Genomic DNA, 13,599 nt, shown 5'->3' with positions numbered 1-13,599 from the left:
TCGTTTCAAAGTCCTTTAAGGAAGCAATTGTTTAATTTCCATGTGGATAGGCAGGGTTCTGGAAGGAAGAGAGAACTGTGGGAATAGTCTCCAACTAGAAAAAGAATAGTTGTGTTTCCAGAATCTGTAATATGCTCACTGGGAGCTGGAAGGAAACATTAAGTTGTGTGGTAGGATTTTATCCCTGGGGTAGCCAATATACCCCTTGGCCATGGTTGCCTTATTGCATGGAGAGATTACATAGGACAAGTATGGGAAACTGCACAGGAAATAGGAAGCTAATAAAGAAAAGATAAGACTGGCCACTGGTGGTTCACAACTGATTCCTAGCTAATCAGAAAACTGAGATCTGAGGATCACAGTTTGAAGCCAGCCCAGGCAGAAAAGGCCCTAAGATTCATATCTTCCACAAACTACTCAGAAAATGCTAGAGTGGTCAGAATAAAGCTCAAGTGGCAGTATGCTAGCCTTGAGTGAAAGGAACTCAGGGATAGTGCATAGGCCCCGAGTTCAATCCTCAGGACAGGCAAAAAAAAAAAAAGAGAGACAAGTAAAAATCCAAACAGTTCATCCAATAGTGCAGGTTTTAAAAAGAAATCTGATTTGAGGAAGGGAAAGTGAATCACAAAATGGGGAATGAAGGACAAAGGATGACCCATTGCTATGACCAAGAGACAAGACTCTCTGTCTGAAATGAACTTTACAACTTCGGGAGTTGGGGGAGGCGTGGGAAAGGGAAGGGATAGTGGGAGAACAACAAAGAAGAGGGTAACAATGTTCAACAAGAAATGTACTCCTTGCCTTACTCATGTAACGTAACCCCTCTGTACAACATCTCTACAATTAAATTAAAAAAAATTTTTTTTGGGTCCAGTCTTGGGGCCTGAACTCTGGGCCTGGGCGCTGTCCCTCAGCTTTTCAGCTCAAGGCTAGCACTCTACCATTTGAGCCACAGCGCCACTTCTGGCTTTTTTTTCTTTTTGCTTATGTGGTGCTGAGGAATCGAACCCAGGGCCTCAGGCATGCAAGGCAAGTGCTCTACCACTGAGCCACCTTCCCAGCCCTAAATAAAAAATTTTAAAAACCAAGACTGCAAAGAACAAGCATAAAGAAGATGGTTGTACTTACAATCTATTTGTAAAATTTTACTTTCAGACTATAATGTATCAAAGTCTGCCTATCTCCATCATGTACTGCAAAGAAACATTTCATCCAAGACACAAATTGAGAGTAACAGCAAAGTTTATTCAAAAATGTTTGTTGGAATAGAAGGACACTCTCAGAGGTGAAAGTGGGTCATATCAGAAAGGGAAGTCCATGAGATTCTGATCTCCAATTAACCACCAAAATGTGGGATAAGCAAGACATCACATGATGTCTTCCCAGGTTTCCTCATCCACACACATCCTAAAGGCTTCCTGTAGTTTGTTTCTGTAATGACTGAACAATGGGCAGGTAAGAAACAATGAGGGATCTAGGATAAGTTTGAGTCCTCGGTGGCACCATCCCATGTGCCCATCCATTCTAGCAGCTTGCCTGAGGAAGACTAGATACTAACAGTCCCTACCCTAACCTGCAGAGCAGAGAAGCCACTGCACAAATAGACATAAGGCCCCCAAGATTATTACTTTCAAAAAACCTCAAGCCTGACTGTCACAAAGCAGACCTTCATAAGCTCCTTATGCTCTTTAGGGCGCAGGTTTAGCATAGATACAAAATGAGGCTCACCTGTCATCACAAAGGGGGTTTCTCTGAAATGTCTGTCTGATGGGCTACACATCTCCACCTTGTTCACTTCAGGTACTATCATACACCAAACCATGTCCAGAGATTTTGGAGATGTTGAATAGCATTTAGTCCCTGGGATAGGGAAACTTCAGAGATAGAAGCAAGTGGCTACAAAACAAATTTGGGGCCAAGTGCAAAGGAGAGAGTGTATTCTCAAGTACAATGTCTGTGAAGCCTGAACAAATTAGGTTTGGATTCCGTTTTGTCCGGGAAATGTGTCAGCAACTCCCCTTGATCCTCTCGGGCTCAAATTGCAGGAACAACCCTCTACTGTAAATTCCACTAACTACATCTAATCAGCAGATAACAGGAAAAACCCAAAGTTCCAGATGTTCCTGCAAGCTAAAGAGCACTTGGTGGCGGCTCAGACCATCTGCTTTAGCCAATCATTTCAAAGCAAGCTAAAGAGCACTTGGTGGCGGCTCAGACCATCTGCTTTAGCCAATCATTTCAAAGAGCATCGACTCCATGACCCAGCCAATCCCCTGTACCTGGTCGGTTTCCGCCACTGGTTTCACTAATCATCTTTTAGAATTGTTTTATGATTTTTCCTGCGGTGTGATATGATTTGCTAAGTGTTGCGATGATGCATAGAAGTCCCTAAAAACCCTATAAAACCCTGCTAGAGGAAGGGTCTGGGCTTTCAACTCTGACTTGCTGCATGGGTGATGGTTGGGAGTCCAGGCTCGAGCTTTTAATAAATGACTCATGTGCTTACATTGGAATCGGCTCCTTGCTGGTCTTTTGGGGATCCTTATCTGAAGATCTCCTAATGCTGCAATGTTCTCCTCAAGGGAAATCTGGTATCTGTGCAAGAGGCTCACCTCTATTCTCACATGTGTTGGATATCTACTCAGGTAGTAGTGTAGGTAAAAGGCACAGGTTAGGTAAACTCTCTACCGCTGAACCACACCTTCAAACCCACTTCTTTATTGAGGAGATTTTGTATAAATGGACACTGATTTTGTGTAAATAGACACTAATAACTTGGAACTCCCATGCCTTCCAGTTTCTTGCGAACACCAACTTCTCTCCTACTTCTCCTGCAGCTAAGGATTTCTTGACTTATTTTTCCAGTTGGGCTCCTTGATAGAAAAGAAATCCAGGATTCCTCCCTTGGTTTTTGTTGCTTTCTTAGGAACCAAGAGGCTGCTGTTCAGAGCAGCAGCTGCCATTCAGCCTGGTCAAGCTCAATATGTGGGTGGGGCCAAGGCAGTCAGCAGTTTTCTCACTTACCTCCTGGAGAGGGAGCCCAAGAGCAATTATCAAATGCCTCTACTTGAGGATTTTAATGTAGACATTTTGAATAACTCTGTTGAATTCTGTGATGATACATTTACAAAGAACTGGCAATAAGATAATCTTGCATTCACTAGCAGCTGAGTAAACTTTCACAATCACTTTCTACACTTGAGAGTGAAACAAAAGGCTTCTTGTGCTTTAAATTCTCTAGAATGGAATTTGCACATATTGATTTTCAAATATATTAATGGGGAGTGAAAAAGATTACCTCCTAGGGAGAGAAGGTAATTTTCAACAACAATGCTAGGAAAACCACCCAGGTAACTACCCAGAAATTAATCAGATGAATGAAATATTGAAATGCAATGGTAAAAACTACAAAAGAAGGGGAAATAGGGTCAAAGCTTTATGGTAGGGGATTTGCTAATGGTTTTTAAATAGAGTAAAAGTAACAATAGAGAAAATAGATAAATTGTATCACATTATAATCAAAATTTTGTCCAGAATAGAGTGGAAAGTGAATCCATAGAAAACATTTGCAAAGCATAGAAATAATGAGAAATTAAAATCTAGGAAATATAATGAACTCCTAAAATTCATTACCACTATGACTAACAGAATAACTGTTATTCTTCTCCTAAAAATAAATAACTAGCAAATAAGCACATGAAAATATGTTTTCTATCATTAATCATCAGATAAGCATAAATCATAATCACAATGAGATACCAGTTCATAGGTATTAGGATAACCACTGAAAGGAAAGAAGTAGAAAGAGGAGAAACAGAGTGGTAGAAAGAAAGAGAAAGAGGAAATAAAAGAGAGAACAAGAGAGAGAGAAAGAAAGAGAGTGGGAAGGAAGGGAGAGATGAAGGAGAAAATACTGAAGAGATGATTAGAATTGGAAACACGTTGAAGTAAGGAGGTCTGGCCAGTGCCATATTAGCCATATGGATCTGACATTTTGTCTTCATGCTGGGGAAAGAAAATGACCTTGCCCATCACCTGCCATCACCTGCCTCCCAGGTGATGGGTGTGCCTGGATCCCCGGAGACAGAGGTGGGCAGTTGGCTGATAGGTTACTGAGTCTGTCAGTACAGTGCCTGGGACTGGGAATTTCCTGTGGGTCTGCCCCACCTGGGCCAACCCTATTCAGCCTGGACCAGCCCAGCCAGAAGGAGGCCATGCCACGTGTGTCTCTGTGATCCTGTCCTGTGTCCTGTTTCTAGGCTCATCGCCAGTCATCATGGCGTCCCAATTCAGCTCTCCATTGGAGCTGAAATGGCTTGTTGGTATTGTTTTTGGTATTTCTTTCCTCTTTAGCATGTTTCCTAGCTGAGTTATGTGTATTTGTGTGCTTCAGGCCTTTGTAACAGCTGGCGGCCTGCAGCCTGTTAACTGTATAATAAAGACTCTAATATTCTGTATTTTAAAATGTGGCTTCTGGGAAGATTCACCTTACAACAACTTGTACAATGTTGGTGTTAATGAAAATGGTACATCTACTGTGGAAATCACAAAAAAATCAAGCATACAATTATATCTAGCACTACAACTTCCAAAGAACCAAAAGTAGAAATGTGAGTAGATATTTGTACATTTATGATGATAAGAATATTAGTAATAGTGTGAAAATGCCCAAACAATTCAAACACCCAAATAAACAAGAAATGGCTCTATGCATAATAAAATATTACTCAGCCTTAAAAGAAAGGATACTCTGCTAGATGCTACAACATGAATCTAGTTAATATTATGCTAAATGACCTATAGAAAGACAAAAGGACAAATACTATGTTCTACTCATGCAGTATTAGTCTATTCTATATGGCTGTAGCAGAATACAACAGATTGTGTATGTAATTTATCATGAGAAGTATACTGCTTTGCAGATGTGGAGACTGAGAAACTTACTATCAAGATGCCAGCATCTGGAAAGGGCCTTCCTTTGGGCTTATACCCAAAGGTATCATATTGCAAAAGGGCTGAGGATGAATATGAGAGACAAAAGTGGATCTGATCTTGTCAGAGGGCTGAATAGGGCTGAGTCTGGGTCATGAGTATCTAGTTACAGTTCAAAAGGTAGGGAATAGGCTGGGAAGGTGACTCAGCAGTAAAGTGCTTGCCCAACATTCATGAGGTCTTGGGTTCGATTCCTCAGGACCACATAAACAGAAAAAGCCAGAAGTGGCGATGTGGCTCAAGTGGTAGATTGTTAGCTTTGAGCTGAAGAGCACATGGACAACATCCAGGCCTAGAGTTCAAGCCCCATGACTGACCAAAACAAAACAAAAAACAGTGGGGAGGACCTCAGGTCAGTTAGCAGACCTGAGACTTTAAAACCTGAGTTAGATATCAGGAACAGGAGCTTTTAGGACAGTGGTCTTTAGAGAGTTACAATGCAGAGTGCACCTGCATAGTTTCCATCTCAGGTGAGCATCCCACAGAGGCATGGTGGGAACAGGGGATGGAATAGGGATCCTTTCAGGAACAAGACCCCAAGTAGACACAACCTCCAGAACAAGAGCTTCTGCCCTAACACTGGCACTGGGGACATCAGAGAAGGATGGCAGGGCTGGGGTTGTGTGGAGGAATGAAACCCGGGGTGGCTACAAGATCACTTAGAAGATCTCAGGTTGTACAGTTCAGTCAGGCTCAGTGTCTAGCCTGGTTGGATAGGGCAGGTGCATCCCTGCAAACTGCATTGTGATGCTCATTCCTTCTTGTCTATTACAACCAAGTAACATCCTCCAACTCTTTTTATGTTTTGTTTTTTGATTTTGGGTCCAGTCATGGGGCCTGAACTCTGGGTCTGGGCGCTGTCCCTCAGCTCTTCAGCTCAAGGCTAGCACTCTACCACTTGAGTCACAGCGCCACTTCCGGCTTTTTTCTTTTTTTGCTTATGTGGTGCTGAGGAATCAAACCCAGGGCCTCAAGTATGCAAGGCAAGCGCTCTACCACTGAGCCACCTTCCCAGCCCACATCCTCCAACTCTTAAGAAAATGTGCAGAGGGTGAAACAGAAGGTATATGCTTGGACAGTCACTACCCAGAGTTCCACATGCACTGACCCAAATCTGAGCCCGGAGCTCCACAGGCCTCCTGTTCCTGACCAGGTGCTTGTACTGGGGGTGCAGACATGCATTTGTTTGAGTACATGACCATGTACTCATGAATAGCACAGCAGGTTGTGACATTGGAGGCTGTTGTGTGAAACTGTGACAATGTGGGGTGCTGTCTTCCCAGTTTGTCTAGGAGGACTATTCCAGAAGTTTTCACTCAAGAAGGAGAGATGCCAAGGCACAACACATCTTCTGCCTGATGTGTATTGGTCATAAAAATGTCAGTGGTCTCCGAGCTCTTGGGAATGTGATTGCCCCTACTAAGATCACATATCTCATTCAGTGAGATTTTTGCCTGAATGACACAACTTGAACCAACCATTATCCTTGCATACTTTGCTTTAACCCCTAGAGCTTTGGGCAGGATACCCTTCATGTTGATAGCTTGACCTCATTTCTCCAGTTGTTTCTTTAAGTCAAGCCACATCCTTAAACATTTACATAGCTTTAGATAAATATTTGAAAGAGTAGTTTGAATATTTCAATCAAAGAAGGTTTCTAGAAAGCATGAGTCACGAGATCCCAGCTTCCTTCCCTTTCTAGTCTTTACAATATGGATCTTTCTCTGTGGCTGGTCATCCTTTGCTAGGAAATGGCCTCAGTTGTTCCATTGTGTGATCCCACTTTGCATGGATAATGGATGGAGTGGGAGACAAAGGAGAGGAAAAGCTACGGCACAATGGGTGTAACATCACAATGTTCAGAGGAACCCCAGAGACAAGATTCTTGCTGATGGAACTTCATAGCCAGAGAGTAGCTTCTAAAAGCCAGGTCTTAGAAAGGCATTAACCTAATGTTAGTCATAGAGCACAATACGGGGAGACATCCTGCTCTTTTCTGACTATAAAGAATAGCTTCCAAAAGTGCAATGCATCCTGGCCAGAATCTTTCTCCAGCTTTTTCAGCAGGTTCATTTAGTAAACAGGACTGGGATTAAATAGAAAAAGCAATTATTACTTGTATTCTTTCCTAAGATGAAGAGGGACAGAGGAGAGCACTATGGGAGGCAGACATGAAAATAATTGAATTGCACAATGCAGAATACAGCCAAGGGAAACATGGCTTCACCTTGTCGATAAATGCCTTGGGATTCATGGTACGTGTCATGTGCATTGCTTACCACTTGCTTCTTTCAATTCTACACAAAATGGTCTTAGTTTTCAATATTTCCTTTACTGTTCTTGGAAGACCACCAAGGAATTCAAACAGGAAAGGTATGTCTCAGCCCGATGAGCACAATGAGGGACAGATGTATCTGGAACTTATATTTGGTGAGCTGCTGACATCTGTGGACTGGATAGAGAAAAACCATGTGACTACTGTGCAGTCTCAGGTGTCACATGGTCACAGTAGACCCTTTCACTGTCCATAGGAAAGCCAGGAATAGATGTCACTTGCCTTTGCAGAGTCTGGGTGACATGGAGTTCATTTTTCTTTCTGAGGGATGTTCAACATAGTTGCTGATGTCAATATCTTGCTATTTGCTTTGTGTATGACAGTCTTGTTCTCTTATCATGATAGGTGTAGTTCTTGTTGGGCTTTTAACACAATTGGTACACCAGAAGGACAAAAGTTCCAGAAAACTTCTGATTCCCCCAATGAGCAGAACCTGTTGAACTGTTCTGGTCCTCAACACAACTGGGCTGCAGGAGTGGCCAAATAGATACCTCTTTCCAATATGTCAAGGAAAATGGAGGCATGATTCAGAGGACCTCTACCCATTGGATAATTACCCACAGGGTAATTGCTGCTCTTTAACTTTGTTGTCATTCTTGCTTGGATTTTAATGAACAAACTTCAGAGAAAAGATGTCTTCTTCTGAATTGCAGCTTTTAGCTGTCAACTGTGTGGTCTGTGCTATAATCAATAGCCTTTCAGAGTTCTGTGATTTAGCAGTTAACATATGGGTTATCTTAGGTCTATGTAACATAAAGTATAGTCTGATATTCTGTATCTAATGGATCTGTCCATTGTGGATGATTTGTATGAACTGATATTGGTAGAATAACCCATTAAAGAAATATGAGATTTTCTGTTTCAAATCAAGTATTAGCATTGTGGGCCCATGACACAGGGATCTCTACACAGAACATTTATTTCTATTGGGACACTGTTGTGACTCTTGTCTGATCTGTATCCAGTTTATGTTGACATCACTTTGGCAGTTAAATGCCTGTTCTTTCCCCCAGAGAACCCCCCCCCCTCCGGATTAATCCTTGCTTTTCCAAAGAGAAGATATAAATTCAATATACTACTGCAATAGGAACTAAGTTCAAAGAGAATGAGAATGAATCAGTAGGGTCTATTGCTAGAATATTGGAGGAAAACACTAAGAGTCCAGAAGAGGGCAGAGCAGTTTTGTGTGTGTATACATATGTGTGTTTATAGAATAGTGTGTGGGTCATTTTTAAATCATGAGCAATGCCTGTTAGCATGTCCTCCTCCATTTTGGCTTGACATCCTCCATCTCATGTCCTTAGCCCCTTCCACAAAGCTAGTTGATCTGGCCAGGCCTAACTACAACTGGCTGTTCTGCCCTGGTTTTCCTTTCACTTCACTGCCTGGAATCACGTGTTATCTACAGCATGCAACTGCAACCATAATTTGTAGCCCCACCATAATGGAATTCCTTGCCTTCATGTACCTCACGTACTCCACCACTCACAAACCAGACCACAAAGCATTCCCTGGCCCTAGAAGGCAACCTTACACAAAGACAGGCTGCTGTCCCTGAGAGGGTCAGCTTGTCAGCTTGATGACATTGAAGCTTGTTGTTCATGACTTGGTATCCACGTGGTCTTCTGGGCTGAGGTGTTCATTGGTGCTGTCAGTCAGATCTAGGATCCCCCAGTGGTCCTTGCTCTTCCCCTCAGGAAATTTGAGCAGCCCAAGGGAACTGGTGGCAATCTCAGGTCCACCCAAAGGACCACTGAGGTGATTTCCTCCTGACCAATTGCTTTGTCTACATCCACCAGTGACCAATCTGACATTTTTTCTGGGTGAGTGACCATTCAGTGTCAGGGATTGGAGTTCACAAGGGTGAAAACCTGGTACTGAGTTCTGAGCCTTTCCTCGGAGGCTTAGGCCTCTAGAAGGTTGGTATAGGCCAGGTGAACAAATAATTGCATGGGACTGGCCCCTCTTATTGCATCCCTTTGTGGTCAGGATGCAGCAATTGTGGGTGATGACCCCTCTGCTGCCTGCTCCCTCTGTTAGTTGACCAGAGTCCCACTGGGCATGCCCATGGATCTCTAGCATCAACTCAACTCTGCACACTCACCATGGGAGGGGCCCAATCCCAAATTCCTCAGGATTCCCCTCTGGGCTGCCTTTTACACAAACTAGAGGCCCTTAAGCTTTTGCCTGATGTTAATCCTCATGGGTTTAGATGCTTACATAATCAACTTGAGCCCCAGTATTCACTGGACAATGAGTATTCCTGGCCTTTTCATGGGACACTGGACCCTAATACTTTATGGAACCTATATAATTTCTGCAAGCACTCAGACAAATGGAAGGAAATCATCTAAGTACAAGCTTTACCTCTCTCTCTGCCTCTGGGCTTGTGCCCTTGAGAGGTGAGACATGGACAGGATCACAGGACTCCCCCCCCCCCCAAGGTTCCCTATCAAGGTTAGCCATTCTGGCTTACTATTTTCTTAGCTAAAATTATCTGTCTCTCCACCACTCACCTTTTTCCTAAGCCTTTTTCCACTTTTGGTCCAGTAACTACATTCTTCCCCTTTGCAGTCAGCAAACTGACTGTCCTCTTTAAGTCATCCCTACCTGAGAGGTTCAGCTTGTTAGCTTTCTGACATTAAACTTTGCTGTAAGTGACTTGTGCCTCCCCCTGTACCTGCTGTATGGCTGGCCCAAGGTGGGGTGGTTGCAAGCCTCAAAAGGTAAAGCAACTGTGGCTTTACATGTGGTCCCTGCAACAGGCTAATGGCCCTGCTTGAACTCCATCACTGACAGTCCCTGGCTAGCAAACACATCGAAGCCAGCTTCTCCTTTTTACATCTTTCTCCTTTTCTCACCCAAAAATCCCATAAGGGGAGCAGTTATATGTCATACTTCAAATAAACCAGTCCTTTATCTTTCCTGGGTCTACTCACTTCAGAATCTGGATGCTTAATTTCTGTTTTGTTTTTTTTTTTTTTGGTCCAGTTGTGGGGCCTGAACTCTAGGCCTGGGCGCTGTCCCTCAGCTCTTCAGCTCAAGGCTAGCATTCTACCACTTGAGCCACAGCACCACTTCCAGCTTTTTTCTTTTTGCTTATGTGGTGCTAAGGAATCGAACCCAGGGCCTCAGGCATGCAAGGCAAGCGCTCTACCACTGAGCCACCTTCCTACCCCTGGATGCTTAATTTCTTCCTTCAGGCAAAACTCCTCTAGGAGCTTGCTACAGGCCCCTTGAAGGAACTCTTCTCTCCCCCAGTTCTCTACAGGCCCTGGAGATCCATAACTGCCTAGGAAGAGACAAAGGCCACATGGTGGGTTTTCACATGACCCCCACTCTTCCACCAAGCTTACTTTAAAGGTCAATTTATATGCTAATATGTCTCATTCCCAAAATCGTTTTAAAAATATGTGTTGTACATTGGTGTTGCTTTTCATTTTTAGCATAAACCATGCGGTTCTATCATGCAATAGGCATTAACATATTTTGCCACTGGAATTCCAGGAAACATATGGCCAATTTTTATTTTTTCTAAAAAACTTAAAAGTGCCTTAAAATTTTGTGCACAAGTATGTGTGTAAACATGTCAAAGTAATTTTATTGTAATACATAAAAATTGTCATCATGGTGTAAAATTATTTGCTTTTCTCACAGATGGCCTGACATTTTCAATATGCACACTTAAAATTTTTTTAATTAAAACTCTAAAAATCAATATGACTTCTTAAAGCTGCCTAATCAAGTGTCCTAATCACTCACATTAGAAAGGTAAAACTAAAGTTTAAGAGTTGCTCATAAGTTTTCTTCCAACTGCTAGAAGTTAATTACAGTGTTCATCCTTTCTGTAAACTCGACTCTTCCTGATTTCTTCCATGTTATCCCTTGAGGAGAGGCTGAGAAAGTTCAGAAAGTGACTCTGCCGTGGTTCCTTCCTTATTCACAGAACAAGCTCCGGGCAGCTCTGGACAAGCTGAGGAAGAACAAGGAAGAATCTGAGAAGTGGAATGCTGAACTCCAACAAGACAAAATTTCTTGGCAGACTCAAATACAGGGCAAGATACAAAATGTTCAAGCTGATTTTACACAGTGGAGAGGCATCCTGGACACGGAGGAGGAGAAAGTACTGCAAAAGCTGAAAAGGGAGGAGGAAGATGGTTTGTAAACCCTGGCAGTGTCAGAAAATGAGCTGATCCAGCAGCATGAGTGGGTGACTGAGCTCATCTCAGATGCGGAGCGTCTGTTAAAAGGGTCCACAATGGAGAGGCTGCAGGATGTGAATACCATCATGAGAAGATGTAAGCTCTTGACAATGAAGAAACCAATACCTTTCCCCAAGAAAGCACAGACAGTGTTCCCAATAACTGGTCTGAGAGGAGGGCTACAAGCGTTTCAAGAGCTGACTGATGCCCGCCAATACTGGGTGCAGTTGTGAGAGTGACTACAAATGACGATTCGAGAATTGATATTTCTAAGGATCAAAGAAAAATAAGATACCAGTATACTCCTGTCTTTTTCACACAACCTTTTTCAATTTCTAGAGATCATTATTTCCCGGCTCAGAATGTTCATAACAAAATTTTAGGTTTTTCACAAAATGCATTTCAATTGCCAGGAAATAATTGACCTCTCCTAGGAGTCCTACGTGCCCTCGTAATCAAATCAGGGAAGCACTACTGGGAGGTAAGTGTGTCTAAGAAAACATCCTGGCACCTGGGGTTAAGTGATGGAAGACACTTCTGACGCAGGCCAAGTCATGATCATACTATTTATGAAGTTCCTCGACCAAAAATTGGTTACTGGATTATAGGGATGGAGAATAAATCTGAGTATAAAGCTTTCAGGGAGGGTCCTACCACTCATTCTCCTTTGTCCTTGCCCCTGTCTTTGCCTGTCACTCTTGAACGTGTTGGGGGTTTTTGTAGACTACCAGGCTGGCTCAGTCTCATTTTACAGCACTACGTACAATGCATTTCTCATCTACAAGTCCACTAACTGTGCCTTGACCCGTGAAGTCTATCCATATTTCAATCCTTTACAATGTTCAGAACCTATGACTCTATGCTGATCCAGTGCTTAAGCCTTTTTACCCCCTTCGACATTTCTGTGCACTGTCCCTGGTCCTGGTGTGTGTTTCATGCATCTGTGCCCCTCTGTGCTTCTTGAAACATCTTTTCCTCCTTACTTGAGTCTTTCTGATTCAATGTCCTTCACTTATAACTAGGATGTACACCTTTCAATGGGCCAGATTTGTTTGGGAGATAATCTTATGTCATCATTCCTAATATCACAGCCCTTTTCTCTCTGCCATTGACAGAAAATGCAGAGTTGTTTCAACAAGGTTTTTGTGTCATTGAAAGACTATATATATAGGAATCACTCCCTTAAAGAATGAGCCCTTAGCAGTGTCTTAGCTTTACTCTCAGACTCTTTATTCATCAAGGAGAAAAGTGTCACAAATGATCTAGACCAAGAAGCAGATTATGTGTACATTGTAGTTTTAACTCATGTCCCCTCTCCCCATGTATTTGCTGGATTAAAATATTGAAATGTTGTGTTTATTTTCTGGCAAGTTTCATATAAACAATTTAACTTACACGTTAGAACTGTATAAGAAAGTAAGCTCTGTATTAAACATCTATTTAACTCTAAAAAAAAGAGTTGCTCATAAAAAATAAAAATAAAAAAATAAAAAAAGAGTTGCTCAAGATCAAGATTTAGAACTTAACTAGCACAATGAAAATTTTCTCTCAATTATATGAGAAAACACACTGAATTCAGAAACACATTTTCAAAAAATAATAAGCAAATTGAACGATGTAATTACAAATGCATCTGCCTTCATTTTCAATTCAGCTGGTCATAGAATATTCACAAGGAAGACTTTGCAATATGCATTCCCTTCATGAAAGCAGAAGAGGTTTGAAGCATTCTTCACACCATAACTGATATGGTCAGGTGGATAAACAGTCAGGATGTATCTCACTCATGGCACTGTTTCTCTTTCAGTGTGTCTGTTTCTTTTGGTGAACTGTGGTAGGCAGGCAAGGGCAGGCCGTGGCAGGTGGCAGGTGGCGGCACACAGCAGCAGTTGGAATGGCGTGCTGCAGCTGAGGTGAGGTCTGTAGGCATGAAAGGGAGCCAGGACACAAACTACAGGTGGGCCCTGCAATGGCTTGAGCTGCCCAATCAGGTCCAGTCCCTGGTACAACTCCCTCTTGTGGTCTCTGCATGCTCAGAACCATGAACCATAGGATCCTCTGGATCTGGAG

The 13,599-nt window shown here is 42.6% G+C and overlaps 1 pseudogene; it reads left to right on the top strand.

The window, feature by feature from the left end:
* Nucleotides 1-7,163: 7,163 nt before the first annotated feature.
* Nucleotides 7,164-12,070, top strand: LOC138836802 (tripartite motif-containing protein 5-like; annotated as a pseudogene).
* The last annotated feature ends 1,529 nt before the right edge of the window (nt 12,071-13,599 follow it).

This window comes from Dipodomys merriami, unplaced genomic scaffold (assembly GCF_024711535.1).
Source record: "Dipodomys merriami isolate MVZ:Mamm:240054 unplaced genomic scaffold, mDipMer1.0.p SCAF_26, whole genome shotgun sequence".
Lineage (NCBI taxonomy): Eukaryota > Metazoa > Chordata > Mammalia > Rodentia > Heteromyidae > Dipodomys > Dipodomys merriami.
Note: the sequence above shows the minus strand (reverse complement) of the source record. Positions and strands in the feature narration are given on the sequence as shown.